This window comes from Camelus dromedarius, chromosome X, assembly GCF_036321535.1.
Source record: "Camelus dromedarius isolate mCamDro1 chromosome X, mCamDro1.pat, whole genome shotgun sequence".
NCBI lineage: Eukaryota > Metazoa > Chordata > Mammalia > Artiodactyla > Camelidae > Camelus > Camelus dromedarius.
The window spans coordinates 24,484,160-24,500,846 of record NC_087472.1 but is presented as its reverse complement, the minus strand read 5'-3'; the positions used below and the strand labels follow the sequence as shown (position 1 = coordinate 24,500,846).

General features: G+C 37.7%; 1 pseudogene; it reads right to left on the bottom strand.

Annotated features, from left to right (window-relative positions):
• Positions 1-8,686: 8,686 nt before the first annotated feature.
• Positions 8,687-9,740, bottom strand: LOC105098903 (E3 ubiquitin-protein ligase Hakai-like; annotated as a pseudogene).
• Positions 9,741-16,687: the final 6,947 nt, after the last annotated feature.

The window sequence follows — 16,687 nt, the reverse complement described above, 5'->3', positions numbered from 1 at the left end:
GATAAAAGATTTAATCATCTTTCTCTTCTAGTACAGAAAGGGAGACACTCTTAGAAATGGAGATTTCCCTTATAAAAGTAAATGTCTCTTAGAAAAGGGTAATTTCTATTCTACTAATAGCTTTTCCTGTATCTGTTGTTTCTTAAAAATAACCAGCTCAAAGTAATCCTTATACCAAAGAGGCACATTTTGTGGTGGCAAATTCTGCTCCCCTTCAACTTCCAGTGTTGGATGTACATGGCTCTAATCATTTGAAGTCTAGGGGGCAAACCTAACCTATGAGGCATTTTTCACCTTGGTCTAAGTTTGTAGTTATCCATGGATATTTAATTAACTATTATAATAACATAACAGGCATGTTTATCCATACAAGGAATGGAAAAACTTATATCCCAAAGTGATTAACAGTGACATTAGATCTGTCTTCTGTTGTCTCTTCCATAAATGCTAAATTTCTATTTTTCCATTAGTCAGATGCTTTTCTATACCACCCTTCCAATTAAACTCATTAAAAAAAATTTTGTGTCAAATCTGAGGCTTGAGTATTTGTATGCATATTAGTTACTTTTACTTTAATATTATTAAAAATTAATAATGAATATGCTTCTATTTTTTCTGCCAATAATCAGATTGTTGGATTTATAAGTCCAGGCCATGTCCATTCTGGGAATATAGTTCAGAGCTGATGAGAAATCTGCTGTGACTTTAGGAACCATTATGGAAGTACAGAAAGAGAGTAGTGTAACAAATTACCCGTTTTGTCTTCTATTAAAATGTGATTATTACAGTAACTGAAATAACCACTAACTCACTATTATACCACTATTCACTAACCACTAACTCACTGTTATACCACTATTCACTAATACTTTGAATAAGATAACAAGGCTGAGAATAGTAACAGGTTCATTAGAACACCTCCTTTCAGTTGAGTTCAGTACCAACACAGTTTATTCTAGAAAATTTAAGTTTCAAGTCCTTTGTGGAAACCACAGTCCAGTCCTCTTGAAGAGCTGGTTTCATGCGGGAAGCATGAATCAATCTGGGTTTTCTTTTACTCTGATAGCTTTTTGGGTGATCAACAGCACTTGAAGTGGTCCCTCTGTGTGGTGACAGCCCATCTTCCCTCCAGAACACTTTTATGTAAACTAAATTGCCCAGTTTGATAGGGGTGGCAGACTTCCAGTAGGTTCCTCCAGGCCCTTCTGACTTGCTCTAGGGCTTCTAGGTAAGAGAAAAGCCATTTTAGCTATTGAACATGATTATGAGAGAATTCAGTTGAATCGAGGCAGAGAAGTGATTTCAAACCCAAATTCACAATCCTGCCAAATGTAAGCTCAAAGAGAGAAAGAGAGAGAGAGAACATTAATGCTTGCAAGAACACCTCTACCTTTTAACAAAGCTAGTGGTAAATCTCTAGGCCATTTTATCCATAGATTGCTGAATCTTAGCCAATGAGTGTGAGTTTTGAGTCTTCCATTCTACCTGGAGTATGATACCTTTTAGGAATCTGCAAACATAATCTACATAATTCATGGATAGTGGTGGACATAAAATGACTTCCTCCATCTGATTTAGTAAGCTCTGGGGTCCCCTAAAGTGGGGATTATGTGCATTAAGAGAGATTTGAACTCACTGCCTGGGCACCTGCTTTTGAAAAGGGAAAAGACTAGAGGCCATTCAGACATCATACATAACACAACTAGACAAACTCTCTTACCTTCCACAGGCATTAATTCTATGAAATATAACTGCCATCTGGTTCCTGGCAAAGTTGGTCAAGGAAAACTTTCTGCACCTACCTTGGGAGTGGTCTGTAAAGAATTCTGCTGGCAAATAACAAATCTCTTTAATACACTTTGAATAATTTAATCATTCTGATAGATGGAGTAAGAGTCTAGGGCCTTTAAAAAAAAAACCCTCTTCAGTTTGATTTTGTTAACATAATAATTAATCAAGCGAATAAAGTCTTTGATACAGGAATTTGTTAGTAATTCCTATAGTCCAGTTGAATTTTTTTTAGCCCCTCTTTCAATCCATTTTTTTCATTTCCCTTTGTGAAGCTTGTTTTTGAAAATGAACAGAGGTTTTTAGTATTACAAGTGGGGCTTCTAAATTTGGAGTCTGTCATGTTTTAACAGCAGCTTTTACAGCTCTTTCAGCAAAATCATTGCCTTTAGAAATTTCGTCATTTCGCCCTGTGTGAGCTCTACAATGGATTACTGATAATCTGAGTAGGCAGTTGTAAAGCCTCTGACAAACCAGCTTTCAATTCTCCATGAGATGTTTAAGTTCTCATAGAAATCAAGGATCATCTATTTTTTTTAAATTTGCTCTGTTGTGTGACAGACACCAAACACATATTTACCATTAGTATATATATTTGCTTTTAATTTAACTAGGAATTTCAGCTCTGGTAACTGCTATTAATTTACCTGCTCGTACCAACTTAATTCCAGACAAAACATAAGCTTCATGGTAAGTCACCACAGTATAGAAAACTTTAAATTGGCCACTTTTGTCTTGAGTAAATGACCCATTAAGTAAACATGAAATGTGCCTTTTGAAAAGGATTATCCAATAAATCAGACTGGGGTCTAGTGTTTTCTTCTATTACCACTGTACAATCATGATCGTCTATTTGATTAGGATCTGGTAAAAGCATAGCAGGTTTAAGAGATTGCATCTTCTAAGCACAATGCTAGGAGTGGATAATAGTGCTTGTTCGTAGTCTGACAGTGCACCAGCAAATGCTGGGTGTTATGCACTTGTAAGATAACTATCACCACGTAAGGGATACTCAAATTAACCACCCAATGCCAGGGCTTTAGCCTTTCAGGAAGTGTAGTGGCTATCGCCACACTTCAGAGGCATCTGGGCATTCCCAGTGCCAGAGCACCCAGATCGGTCTATTCTAATTCCAACCTTAGAGTTAAAGTTCTACTAACAGTACCTTTATTTTCAGGACAAAAAATGGAAAGGTTTTACAAAATGTGGAATTCCCAACTCTGGGGAAGAGACTATAGCCAACTGCAATTGTTTAAATGCCTCTTGTGATTCTAGGGACCAAATCATTGGATCTGAAGAATTATCATGCAGTTGCATTGTCAGAGGTTTTGCCTGCTCTGCAAAAACTGGAATTCACTGTAACATTATTACTCATTTTTTTTTCAGTTTGGCAATATTACTTACTCTTAAGCTCCTGTGAAGTCAAAGTACTAATTTTGCATTATGCTTTAATTTTTGATGCTGCCAGAAAGTCATCTATATATTGAATAATTATAGATCCTCCTGGTGGGACACATCCCTATTTTCTTAAGTGACTAGGGAAAACAGTGTAAGGGTCCCAAAACCTTTTTGGACTCTTCTAACTTCATAAGACTTGCTTATGACTCCTTCATAAGTAAAACCAAACAAAAATACAGACTCATTTGCTATAAGAAAAGGGAAAAAAATAGAATATATATCAACTACAGCGAAAAACTTCATGGACAATGGTACTAAAGTCAGAATAGTTGCAGGGTTAGGAATTATATAGATTAATGCAACAGAAAATTTATTTACTTCTTTAAGATATTATACAAATCTGTATAGTAGTCAACTGTATCAAATTTATCTTTTTTCTTTACTAGAAGTATAGGAGTATTACAGGGTGAGCACACTTTTAAAAGTATCCCTTTTTACTCCTAATGTTTTATAGTTACTTTTATTCCTTCAAATCCAGTTCTAAACAAAGGATATTTTGTTTTACACATGGCCATGGCTTATGCTGTTTGTAAGCTATTTACTGTTCTCTGTTTGAAATTAAACCAAGTAATAGCCCAAAGCAATGCATCAGTTTGTTTCAGCCCTGGCACGTAGTAACCAAATCAGATGATTTTCTCCAAGGGAGCTCAGCAAACACTCCAGCTGGAGTACAGAATATGGCAGCCTTAAAATTGCACAGCAGGTCTCTCTTGAATAGGTTAACAGGAGAATCAGGAGAAAGTAAGAAAGCATGCTCCTCAGTCTGAGAAACAATCTGTATGGGAATCACTGAGGAAAAGGAACAGTTAGAAGGCTGACATGAAATACCAACAACCTGTATTAATCTATCACTTAGATGCAAAATGAAACATTGACAAGTTAATTGCAGAATAAGTAGCACCAGCATCTACTGGAAAAGGCAAGGATAGGTTAGCCTGAGGGAAAGTTATTGAGGCATATGGTTTGCCAGTTCCCATCTCTGAGATTTCCCCAGTCTGTCAATTTTGAGCCATTTGCCAATTATCTCCTAGGTAAGGATTTTGTCCTTTTGGGTTTTCTTGATTCCCTTGCTGCAATTTTTCCGCCTCCTGGAGTTTCTTCCTACAGTCTCTCCTCCAGTAGCATGGCTTTTTGCGATAATGATGTACAATTTTCCCTTCTTCCTTTGCTCCCTGCATAGATTGACTAGAGTAGGATTATTCCCTCCAGTAAATAGTTTAACTGAGCAGCTAACACTTTTTCCCCACGTTTTTGTCATTCTCTGTATTGCCACAAAACTAAGTAGCTGCTGTTAAGATTTGAGTAACGGTCTGTCCTTGCCACCCTATTACCCTTTCCCTAACGTGAATTTGGATAGTTGGTAAGAGAGCCAAGACAAAGCTGTATAGGACTAGAGGGTGATTTTGATCTGCCCTTGGATCCATGCCAGCGAATTGTGAGAAAGAAACACATCACTGATAGAAATCATTGGGGACACATCATTAGCAGAAAGGCTTTAAGTATGGCCATTAGCAACACTTCTTGATAGGTTTTTAAAGCTCTTAATTCTTCCACAGTTGTAGTGGGCAGCCAATAGCTTCCCTTGGCCACTATACCCACTGAGGTGGGTCACCTTCTAGTCCCCAACATGTTTGCTCTACAGCCTAAGTGAAGTCTGCTGGTTGCAGAATTCCCTGTAGCAGCCAGTGCACATCCCCATATGTGGGGCTACAAACTGAAAACATGATGTGGAGTACTTCTGTGAGTCTTTTGGGGCACAAGAAAAGAAATCTTTAAATGACTAATATCAGCTGATGAGAAAGGCATATGGATTACCTGGGAGGCCTGGGTAGCTTTTCCATGCCATCAGCTTCGCAGGTGATCTGAATAGGAAGGGCTGGTTTCCCTTATATTGAGACAAGAAAAATGTAGGATTGTATGGCACTTTCTTTTCTTTTCCCATGTGGCTATTTATCAGGCCTAACACCTTTGTCTTTTCCCATGTGGCCAGGGCAGCTACTGCATCCTGTTGCCTTTATATAGGGACACAGTCTTTTATCCAAATACTCGTCTGTTCCCCAATCACATTTCTCCATCCTGTTTGCTCTTCTAGCTACATGGTGTTTTTGCTAAGAGACTCCTAGAGGTGGATTCAAGGGCTGAGACATGAAGAGGACTCAGGCTAGGACATGAGGCACAGAAACGTGCCCTCCTCAAGCAGGGCATATAATTCATTATCAGCTCGAGAAGCTGTGCGCTTGTCTCTCCTTGAAGGGAAATCTAATGGAAGGAGCCACCCATCTAAAAGATCACTGCCTTCTTCCCAGGAGTCAACTTGATGTAGGGAAAGATGAAGAGAGCTGGAACAATAGAGAAAGCAGCTCTATGTAAGAGAAAGTGACTTTAACTCTTGCATTTCCTCTTGATTTCTCTGAACCATTCCTTCTGGTTATCAAATAATTTTTCACTTTCTCCTTAGAATGATAGTCATCTCATAAATACCAATAATTTATATGCTTGGAATGAGGCACTTCTAAGAACCCTTTTAAATGTTAATTTGTCCAAACGAAAAGAGTCCTCAGGCCACTGTAAGACTGGTTTCTCAGTCTTACATCCATTCCAAATGTGACAGAGGTATTAGCAATTTAAGAAAGACCCGTGATAACATTTCTGGCTTCCCCTATTTTTCTACCATCAAAGTCAATGGTGATCCTGACAGGATTTTAGAACTGGTATCACCTATAATAATAAAATCTTGAATTTGAAGAAGGTAATTCATCTGGCTAGTATTCCAAAAGAGTGGAGAGCTAGAAAGGAGAATTTTTGTAATTCAGAGTCTCTTACATGACTGTTGCATGGCCACAAGACCTTTAGCTGACTCATTCAATTCAGAAATTGCCAGATGGATCCTATCCTCATTGCCAAATTGTTGGGGAAATAACAAACATAAAATTTCCTGCCAATCCAATAACACCTCTCTATAAAACATGGAAAAGGATGAAATAGTTTTATTAATTGATAAGTATTAAACCAGACTGCGATGTGCAGCATAGGCAATCTGCTAAAGAGGTTTGTAGGGGAGCAAAACTGCCACCCCAAAATATGCCTCTTTGGCATGAGGCCTAATTTAGGCTGGCTATTTTTGAGGCTCAAAAGACTCTTTGGGCCTTAAAGGAAATTTTGACCTTCCCTCAACTGCCTAAAAGAATTTAGATAGAGGGCCTGTTCCTGGAGTAGTTATCACCAGAACTGTCTGCAAAGAATGTGGGCAAGGTGTGGTAGGGGAAGCTCTAGGCAGGGCCTAAAGATCCAAGTCTACCCTGTGTCCTATTGTCTCTGCATGGCTCAGCAAACATGTGTTCACCAAACATTTGCTTTTCTATCTCCATATGAATTGCCTTTCTCCTCTTTGAACTCCCAAACCATTACCCCTATCCTCTTCTTTTTTAGCTGAAGATGGTATTGCAGGTGAAGGCTTCAGCCATTTTGGGGAGTTCCTCAGTTTTCTTGGGTCTCTCCCGTGTACACATATTATTAAACTTTCGTCTGATTTTTCTCCTGTTAATTTGTCTTATGTCATTTTAATTCTTAGACCAGCCAGAAAAACTTAGAAGGGTAGAGGAAAAGTTCTTCCTCCCTGATATTCAGAGACAAAATAGAACTCTCACCTTTTATATACATGTTAATGTGTTAACAAGTATGTTTTATATATGTTAATCCATGACATACACATTAATTGTATATATCTAAAAAATAAAATTTCTCATCTTTTTTTTTTATAAGCAAGAAATTACATCTTGGAGCTGAACTCTCAGAGAGGAAGGCAGGGCACCACTTAGTGTTCACTTTTCAAAGAAATGGCTCTTAGGACCCCAGGAATGATATTCCTGGGATGTAAAACTGCAAGAGGCTTTATTTAGTTTTGAAAGGTTTACATACATTTCAAAGAGGCAGAGCTACCATTTATAATTTAATCTTTCTTAAGGAAATGCTAAAAGAAAATGGAAGGAGGAAAGTTCTGTACTTCTTTGCACTAGGGAAAATTTTAATGTTTTTAGATTTTATTTACCCTTACATTAGCAAGAAAAAAATCAAAGTCACAGTGCTAGAGGGCCTGAATATCTAATATATTACTTGGATAGGGACTCACGTAGGAAGAAGAAAAGGCCTTAGTAACTGGAACTAGAGTATGAGGTGAGCACTGGCTCTCAGGTGTTTAGAACAAAACAACAAAATGGAGTTACTTACGCTAAGCCCCAGGTCACCAAACTGAGACTTAATTATAGTTTTGGCTCTCCCAGAAATGGAATCTCAGCCCAATTAGGAATCACCTTATCAGCACTATTTAGGTAATCTGCCTAACTAATCCCTGCCACCCCCTAAAGGAAAGTAACCTTGCAATAACCAATCTGCTTCCTTGTTCTTTTCTGCCTGTAAAAGTCACTCATTTTATACAGCTCCTCGAAGCTCCTTTCTATTTGCTAGATAGAATATTGCAGATTTAAATTGATTTTTACTCAAATAAACTTAAAATTTTTTATATGCCTCAGTTCCATCTTTTAACACAGTAAAGGGGCAGTGCCCCATTAAAACTGGAGCATAAGATCAGGGTTGGAGTAGCAAGAGGGATTTGATGCTGGGTTAGACAGATCTGGGCTAGAGCTGCTTAAACACTTATGATTTGTGTGGCGTGCAGGACTCAGCCTGCAGATGGTTTGGGTCACAGAGCCTCAGCTTCAGTAAAGGAAAAGCACTCTGGGCCCAGAAACAAGAATGTTAGAAGATACAAGGAGACAGATTTTGTGTACAGAGGGCTTATTGTTTTTTACAACCATATTGAAATTTATTCCTTTTACCCAGGTTAACAAAATACATTACAAGAAAAACTAAACATTGGATTTGAGAAAAACAACACTTTTGAAAGTAGAACACCCCCCCGCCCTCCCCCACCCCCAGAAATAATATTGCAAATGGTCACTTCTGGGTGAATTTACCATACTAGAGGAACAAAGTTGTTAAAGCATAGCTATTCTCAACGAAGCCACTTATCTCCACTATAGTAAATATTTAAAATCATTCCCAAGGTCAAGGTTTTAAAACTTAAGAGACAAGACTTTAAGTGTTTTATAGCCACTTCTGTAAGAGTTACTTTTCCTTCCCCAAATGGTCAAAGCTTAGTTTAGAAAGTTGATAATACTTTCCCCCTCCCATCATAGCTTCTGTTTGAAATACTATTATTGGTAATATGGTTTATATCTTGTCTGAACTTGGAAATGTAGTCCAAGAAGTGGGGTTTGAGAAAGGCAGACCCTGCTTTCATGGAGGAAGGGGTGGCCCTCTGAGTGCAGGCCACATACCATGACTTACTTCCCCTAGTTATATAAATGGATTCTCAGAGTTCCTTGATCTTCAGTAAACTAGGGTAAAGAGTGAGCATTATAATGATGAAAATAGTGTGTACTTACAGATGACTATCTGTTGAGGTGAGGCAGGTCCTGATGGAAGATATTTCATCTAAGGTGGCATCAGAGCAGTAATAGGTCCATGGAGAGGGTGGTAGAGTAAGAGTCACTGATGTACCTGAAGTTTGGCTATGAATCAAGTGAAAAGTATCTGGGAAGGATGTGGCATTTGATGAGTATTGATGGCAAAGAAGGCAGTGTAGCACAGAGTGCTCCTGTGGAGGCATAGCATGATGAGAGGTCAGTACCACTGGGTGACCCTGATATTCAGGATGACAGCAGTTGCGGAGGCAGGAAGTGGTAGTTCTCAAGTTCTTGGATTTGAGTTATTCTTAACAGGGGCAGTTATTAAATTGCTATGTTTTCTTGTTGAAATACATAGGTTTCCTGACTCACTGAAAGAGGTAGAGATGAAGCCATGGACAATTAATTCTGCTGGAGGAGCACTAGTATCTTCTTGTGGCTGATAATATGGCTTGTGCTCACACACTACAAAGGTGGTGGTAGTATCAAAGTATTGCTTTGGTGGAATATGGTTCATATGATGCTTGTCTGGAGTCGTTATAAAACAATCAGATTTCAGTTAGTGGTGGGACAATATGCAGAGTGAATATTTTCCAGTTAAGTATGGGCAACGGGGTTTTTAGCTCTCGTATGGTGGTGGTTGATATGAGCCTCTAAATCGCTTTGAGACAAATAGGACTTTTTACATCCCTGAACAGCGCTGCACGTGAATAGAGAACCTAACGTATACTTCTCAATTCGCATCACCGGATTACTACAATTTGGGCACCTCTTATCGCCTTCTTCTCCATGTAAAATAGCACAGGGATAGCAAAAAGCATGCTTGCATGGAATCATCCGCCCATAGAGTTTAATTGGTAATTCACACTTGTCACAGAAATGAACTGGGGTATCATCCTTTTCACTTAAGATGTTTACCTGAAAGTCCCGAGAAAGCTCTTCAGTAGATCTTTGGTCATTTCTAAAAGATTCGCCCCCGCGAGACTCATTCTGGTTCTCCGAGCGGTCGGGTCCTTCGGCGCCCGCCATGATTCAGCTCGCGGAGCACAGTGGGAGCGGAAGTCAACCTTACTGGTCCGGAGCACATGCGCCCTGCACTTTCGAGCCAAGGAGGCGGAAGTACAGCCAGGTCACCCCCTCCCCGTTCTTACCTACCCTCATTCCAGGGAGAAAGGCAGAAGGGGAAAGAGCAAGTATTTGAAGAGTTTTGATGCTGAGGTTGCTTAGGCTGCTCTTATTATGCTTCCGGGGAAAAAAAGAAGGCTTTTAATTGGGAAAAAGATTAAGAGAGCGTGCATGTAAGTGCAAGCCCGCTCAGGCGCGGTAGTTCCTGAAGGCAAAAGCTCGAGGCAGGTAAGGCAGTCCGCTAGCCCTTAAGGTTTTTTTTGAACAATGCAGTGCTTTGCTTTTTGGAGGTGAAATCGCACCCATCATAAGAAATGTTTAAATAGAGACGGGAAAGCTTCTAGTCAGAGATGCTATAGATCTAGCTTCTCAAACTTTTGTGACAAAGTGCCCCTAATGGTAGAGAAGAGTAAACGTCACTATAACTATGAGAGTAAGGGTGGGTGTGTGCGCGTGCGCGCACTTGCATCCGCACGCAAAATTCTGAGTACTTCTGAAAAGAGGATATTTCTTTGAATAGTTGTACTTTATATGACTTACATGAATGTAACTTCCTGTTTCAGAATGTTTGCTTTAATAAAAATACTGCTTTTGATTACCTAGTTAAATTACTTGAATCTCTCCCTGTCCCTAAAGTCTGAGTACTAGTGAAATCCCCGGTTACTGTGCCAGGATATGTGTCAAGTCTCATAGCACACTGCATTATCTCCACTCAGTGTTGGTCCACTAGTTTGTGATGCATGGTATAGAGTGGCTCCCTCACTGAGTACAAGGTCATCCAGTAGGACTTGGAAATCCTTTTTATACAGAAGCCTTTAGAATGATATTGTATATAAGAGTGTTTATCTGTGTATGAAAGTTCAAAGTTAAAAGCCCCAACAAATTAAGGAGGTGATTAGTCACATACAAAATGCCTTCCCATATCCCCCAATTTTTTCACTTTGGTTCTATAATTTTTTAATTTGGTTCTTTAATATTACAGTTTCGTGGTCTATTTGATGTATGTTTATAAAGCATTAGCCCCAACAAATTAAGGAGGTGATTAGTCACATACAAAATGCCTTCCCATATCCCCCAATTTTTTCACTTTGGTTCTATAATTTTTTAATTTGGTTCTTTAATATTACAGTTTCGTGGTCTATTTGATGTATGTTTATAAAGCATTAACAACTTGGAGGAGTGACTTTAGTAAAATAAAAAATTAAGGGGCAAATAATCAGTAGTGATGATTACTCAAAGATGGATATGAAGTGTATTAGAAATGATGATATTTGTTTATGGAAAGAGAAGACTGGTTATACAGAAATGTCATTTGCACCCACCTTTTGGGAACCTAGTCTACTGTAAAGTGAGGCTTACTCTTCCATGTGATACATTTATTCCATACTGTCCAGAATAAGTGTTCTCATTCTCATTTACAAAGCAGCTTTGCAAAAGAAGTGATGAACTACCATGACCAAATATGCCAAATATACGATTAAAAAATAGAGGGTAGGTCAGTGCAGAAAATTGCCCTCATTAAGCAGATTATTTGTCTCTGTTGAAACGCCAAGGCACAGTCAAAACTGACCTTTGCCAAAAAGACAGTTAGCAGGGATGTTGCACCAGGTTGAAAATGCTACAGAGAAAAGAAAACTAAATTAAAAGCCATAAAAACATTTTTTTGATGGCCTCCATTTAGATACTGGAATTGCCAAAGCATACAGCTAGATTAGAATATTTTTTCAATAATACTCCATGATTGATGCTGGGGAAATTTTCATATTTGCTGACACACTTTATATATATATATATAGCCAGATACAGCATCTTACCAGAGAATGAAGGAGGAACAGAGATAGGGTTAAAAAGAATAATAGACTCCCTTTTGATATTGGAAATGATCATGAAGTTTACAGCTGGTTGAAAGAAGAGATCAAAGGCAGAGGCTTAGGGAAAAGTTACTTCTCTTTATCTATTTCATTATTGATGAATTCTTGAAAAGTTGCATGTAAGTAGGTATCAGTTTTCTCATCCTGACTTATAATATCGTTTCATGACTGTCTTGTCTTTATTCCAAATCTGTCATCTGTGGGCAATGGCTACTGATACTTAAGCTTTTTTTAAAAAATTGAAATATAGTGGCTACTGCTATTGAGGCTTATAATTTCTTTGGCCTTCTGCCAAATAACTAATGTCATACAAGCAAATACATAAGTGTACAAGGGGACCTTGTGACTCAATGTACACCCTTCTTTCTGCAAAATAATCCTGCTTGAAATGAAGTAGTTCTTAAACCTTTTTCTATATTCAGAAGGGTGCAGCTGCTCTGAGTGAAGAAGCCCGAAGTCTTACCTCCTTAACACTCCCACAGCTCTGGCAGCCTTTCACCGCCTCCTATAGTGGCCTTTTAGGCAGTTTAGTGGAGCTCCTCAGACAGATATTTTCTAAGTTGATGTATGAAAGGTTTATAATGACCTATGTCATCTATACAAAAGAATCACAGATGAGTACCCACATATCTAGCAGCTAGCGTAAGAAATAGAGGATTATCAGTGCACATGAAAGCTGCTACACCCTCACGAGAAGAAAGCACTATACTGAACTGCGTGTTCATCATCCTCTTGCTATTTTGTTTTTAAAAACCACATATGTATATATCTTTATATAAAATATTGTTTACTTTTGCATATTTTTCACTTTGTAGGGATGGAATAATACTGTGACTTTCTTTATTCCCTTAACATTATATTTGAGATACTCATATTAATACTTGTATTTTATTCATTTTCAGTACTGTATTCTATTGTATGAATATATTATAATTTTGTGAAGTTTTATTACTCATTTCACAAATATTGAGTCTAATAAGTTCCAAGCACTGTTCAAAGTGCTGGAAAACAGCAGTGAACAAAACAATTTTCTCTCATTTGTTTAGTGAATATAATATGTATATATATAAAATACTGGTTTCTAACACTTCTTTGCCAAACAGTAGCAAATTTCAAATTGATTCAAACTTTCCACTTTTATATTTTTCCTATTGATGAATATTTGGTTTGTTCTCAGGTTTTGCAGTTGTAAATGCTTCTACGGAACGTTGTTGTACATGTGTTTTGTACACATTTAAGGATTTTTTTTTAAGGTATCTGTTTAGGAGTGGAAGTACTAGATTATAGAGAATATAGTGTTCATACCAGTTTTCAGCAGAGTGCAGAAGTTTTTGTTGCTCCTCACCTTCACCAACACTTCATAGTAATACTTTCATTACAAATTTGTTGGTTGTAAAATTAGTATAATTATGTTTATATTTTGTATTTTTCTGATTACAAGTGAGATTTAAGTAGCTTTTCTTTTTTTTAACATTTTTTATTGATTTATAATCATTTTACAATGTTGTGTCAAATTCCAGTGTTCAGCACAATTTTTCAGTCATTCACCGACATATACACACTCATTGTCACATTTTTTTCTCTGTGAGTTATCATAACATTTTGTGTATATTTCCCTGTGCTATACAGTGTAATCTTGTTTCTTTATTCTACAATTTTGAAATCCCAGTCTATCCCTTCCCACCCTCCACCCCCCTGGTAACCACAAGTCTGTATTCTCTGTCTGTGAGTCTATTTCTGTCCTTTATTTACGCTTTGTTTTTGTTTGTTTGTTTATTTTTGTTTTTGTTTTTTAGATTCCACATATGAGCGATCTCATATGGTATTTTTCTTTCTCTTTCTGGCTTACTTCACTTAGAATGACATTCTCCAGGAGCATCCATGTTGCTGCAAATGGCATTATGTTGTCGGTTTTTATGGCTGAGTACTATTCCATTGTATAAATACACCACCTCTTCTTTATCCAGTCACCTGTTGATGGACATTTAGGTTGCTCCCATGTCTTGGCTATTGTAAACAGTGCTGCTATGAACATTGGGGTGCAGGTGTCATCCTGAAGTAGATTTCCTTCTGGATACAAGCCCAGGAGTGGGATTCCTGGGTCATATGGTAAGTCTATTCCTAGTCTTTTGAGGAATCTCCACACTGTTTTCCATAGTGGCTGCACCAAAGTGCATTCCCACCAGCAGTGTAGGAGGGTTCCCCTTTCTCCACAGTCTCTCCAGCATTTGTCATTTGTGGATTTTTGAATGACGGCCATTCTGACTGGTGTGAGGTGATACCTCATTGTAGTTTTGATTTGCATTTCTCTGATAATTAGTGATATTGAGCATTTTTTCATGTGCTTTTTGATCTTTTGTATGTCTTCCTTGGAGAATTGCTTGTTTAGGTCTTCTGCCCATTTTTGGATTGGGTTGTTTATTTTTTTCTTATTGAGTCGTATGAGCTGCTTATATATTCTGGAGATCAAGCCTTTGTCGGTTTCACTTGCAAAAATTTTCTCCCATTCCGTAGTTTTTCTTCTTGTTTTACTTCTGGTTTCCTTTGCTGTGCAGAAGCTTGTAAGTTTCATTAGGTTCCATTTGTTTATTCTTGCTTTTATTTCTTCTAGGAGAAAATTTTTGAAATGTATGTCAGATAATGTTTTGCCTATGTTTTCCTCTAGGAGGTTTATTGTATCTTCTCTTATGTTTAAGTCTTTAATCCATTTTGAGTTGTAAGTAGCTTTTCATTTATAATTCCTCTTTTGTCAAACACCTGTTCATGTCATTGGGCCATTTTTCTATTGAACAATAATGTATATTTTTCTTTATTAATTTATAGGAGTTCTTTATATCTTTCTGATACTAATTCTTTGCCAGTTATATGACTTAACAATTGTCTCCTAAGTTTGTAAATTGCCTTTTAATTTCTTTTTGGTGTCATGTTATAAACAAAAGTTCTCAATTTTGATGCTTCAGACTTACCAACGTTTTTCTTTATGATTAATGCTTTTTTTTGATAGACTTAAAATGTTTTCCCTAACCTGAGACCACAAAGAATGTTTTCCCTTACAACTTTTTTTTTTTAAGTTTGGCCTTTCAAATGGAGTCGTCTTTAATTGATCTGCAACTGATTTCTGTATGGTGCAGTGTAGGGATCCAATTTTATTTTTTTCCTTCATATACATAGTTATCCCAGAGCCATTTATTCAATAGCCCATTCTTTCCCTTCTGATCTTCAGTGGCTAACTCTGTCATATATCAGTTTTTCATATACCTATAAGTCTGTTTCTAGATTCTCTTTTTCCATTCCACTGGTCTGTTTTCCTAACTCATCTTAACTCCTTTGGGTTGATAGTTTTAAGATTTTGGAGAGGGAAGCCAGTCTCCTCAACTTATTTTTCAGGATCTTGCCTATTCTTGGCCATTTGCTCTATCAAGATATTTTAGGTTGGTGGGATATTGGAGAGAGGGATGAAGTTGTTAAGGGAAAAAAGGGGAGAAGGTGGTTTACAAATATACATTTGCTCGTCCCACAGTTACTCTTAAAGGCAGCCCTGCTTTTGAAGCCTGATATTGTCAAAGACCAGAAAAGCTGCCTGCATAAATTTGCAAAGGGTTAACATCATTTTTGTTTCTTTTACTTGTAGAACGAATTTCTTTGACAGCTCGCTGTTTCTTGGGATGAGCAGTATAGCATTAAAAGCATGGCCTCGGCTGTTAGGCATACTTCTGTTTTAAACTCCTGCTCTGCTACTTACTACCTGTGTGACCTTAGGCATAGTACTTAATCTTTCTGAGACTACCATTTTCTTTTTGGTCTGTGAATGGTGGTGGTGGTGGTGATGATGTTAATAATACAATAGTAATTACTATTTACCTACTGTGTTAGTTTTCTATTCCTGCTGTAGCAAATTACCTTAAACTTAGTGTCTCAGAACAAGACACATTTATTATCTTATGGTTCTATAGGTCAGAATTCTGACACTGCACTGAAATCAAGTTTTCAGAGGAGTTCCTTTCTGGAAGCTTTAGGGGAGATTCCATTGCCCTGCTCATTCAGATTGTTGGCAGGATTTAGTTCCTTGCAGTTCGTTGTTGCCTGTTGGACAGTCCCAGCTTGTGAAGGTCACCTGCATTCCTTGACTTGTGGCCCCCCTTTCTCTATCTTCACAGCCAGTGATGGTGGGTTGAGTCCCTCTTATGTTTCAAATCTTTGCCTCTTTTCCCATCACATCATAGAGACACAAAGGGGAAAAGGCATGTAATGATTGAGGCAGGGAGTGGAGTCATAGAGCCGAGGAAGGCCAAGGATTGCTGGCAACCACCAGAAGCTAGGAAGAGGAAAGGGAAGATTCTTCCCTAGAGCTTTCAGAAAGAGCATGGCCCTGCTGATATCTTGATTTTGGAAGTCTAGCCTCCAGAACTGTGAAAGAATACATTCTTGTTGTTGTAAGCCACCTAATTTGTGGTATTTTGTTATGGCAGCTCAGGAAACTAATGTAGCAGCTTACCATGTTTTCCCAAATTGGTCTTTCTTTGAAGTAACATATTAAAAATGGTTTTGTTAATTTCCAGTGTATAAAGACATCTACATTTAAATATATTTCCCAAGGTATGGGCAGTACCCTAAGAAGACTTGTTTGGGATAGCCCCTAATAGTAGAATTAAGATCAATGAGTAAAAGTTACAAGGAAGCTGACTTTTCAATATATAAAATAGTTTTCTAATAATTACAATATGGCTGTAAGAGCTGTTCTGATAGACCCCAGACCTGTGGTTGAGATAGTGGAACTCATTTTTCATGACTGTTTTGGATAAAAAAATTTGTTTTAAAGAGAATTAGATAGTCTCATGGTAAACAAGTAAGAATAATTTTTTACATTGTAATGTAAAAATCTGAACTTTTATATAAGTATTTTGATGTACATAAGAAAAATACAGAAAGCTCTTAGCAACATGTTTTGTATGAAGTTCAAACAATCGGTTGATCAGGGAC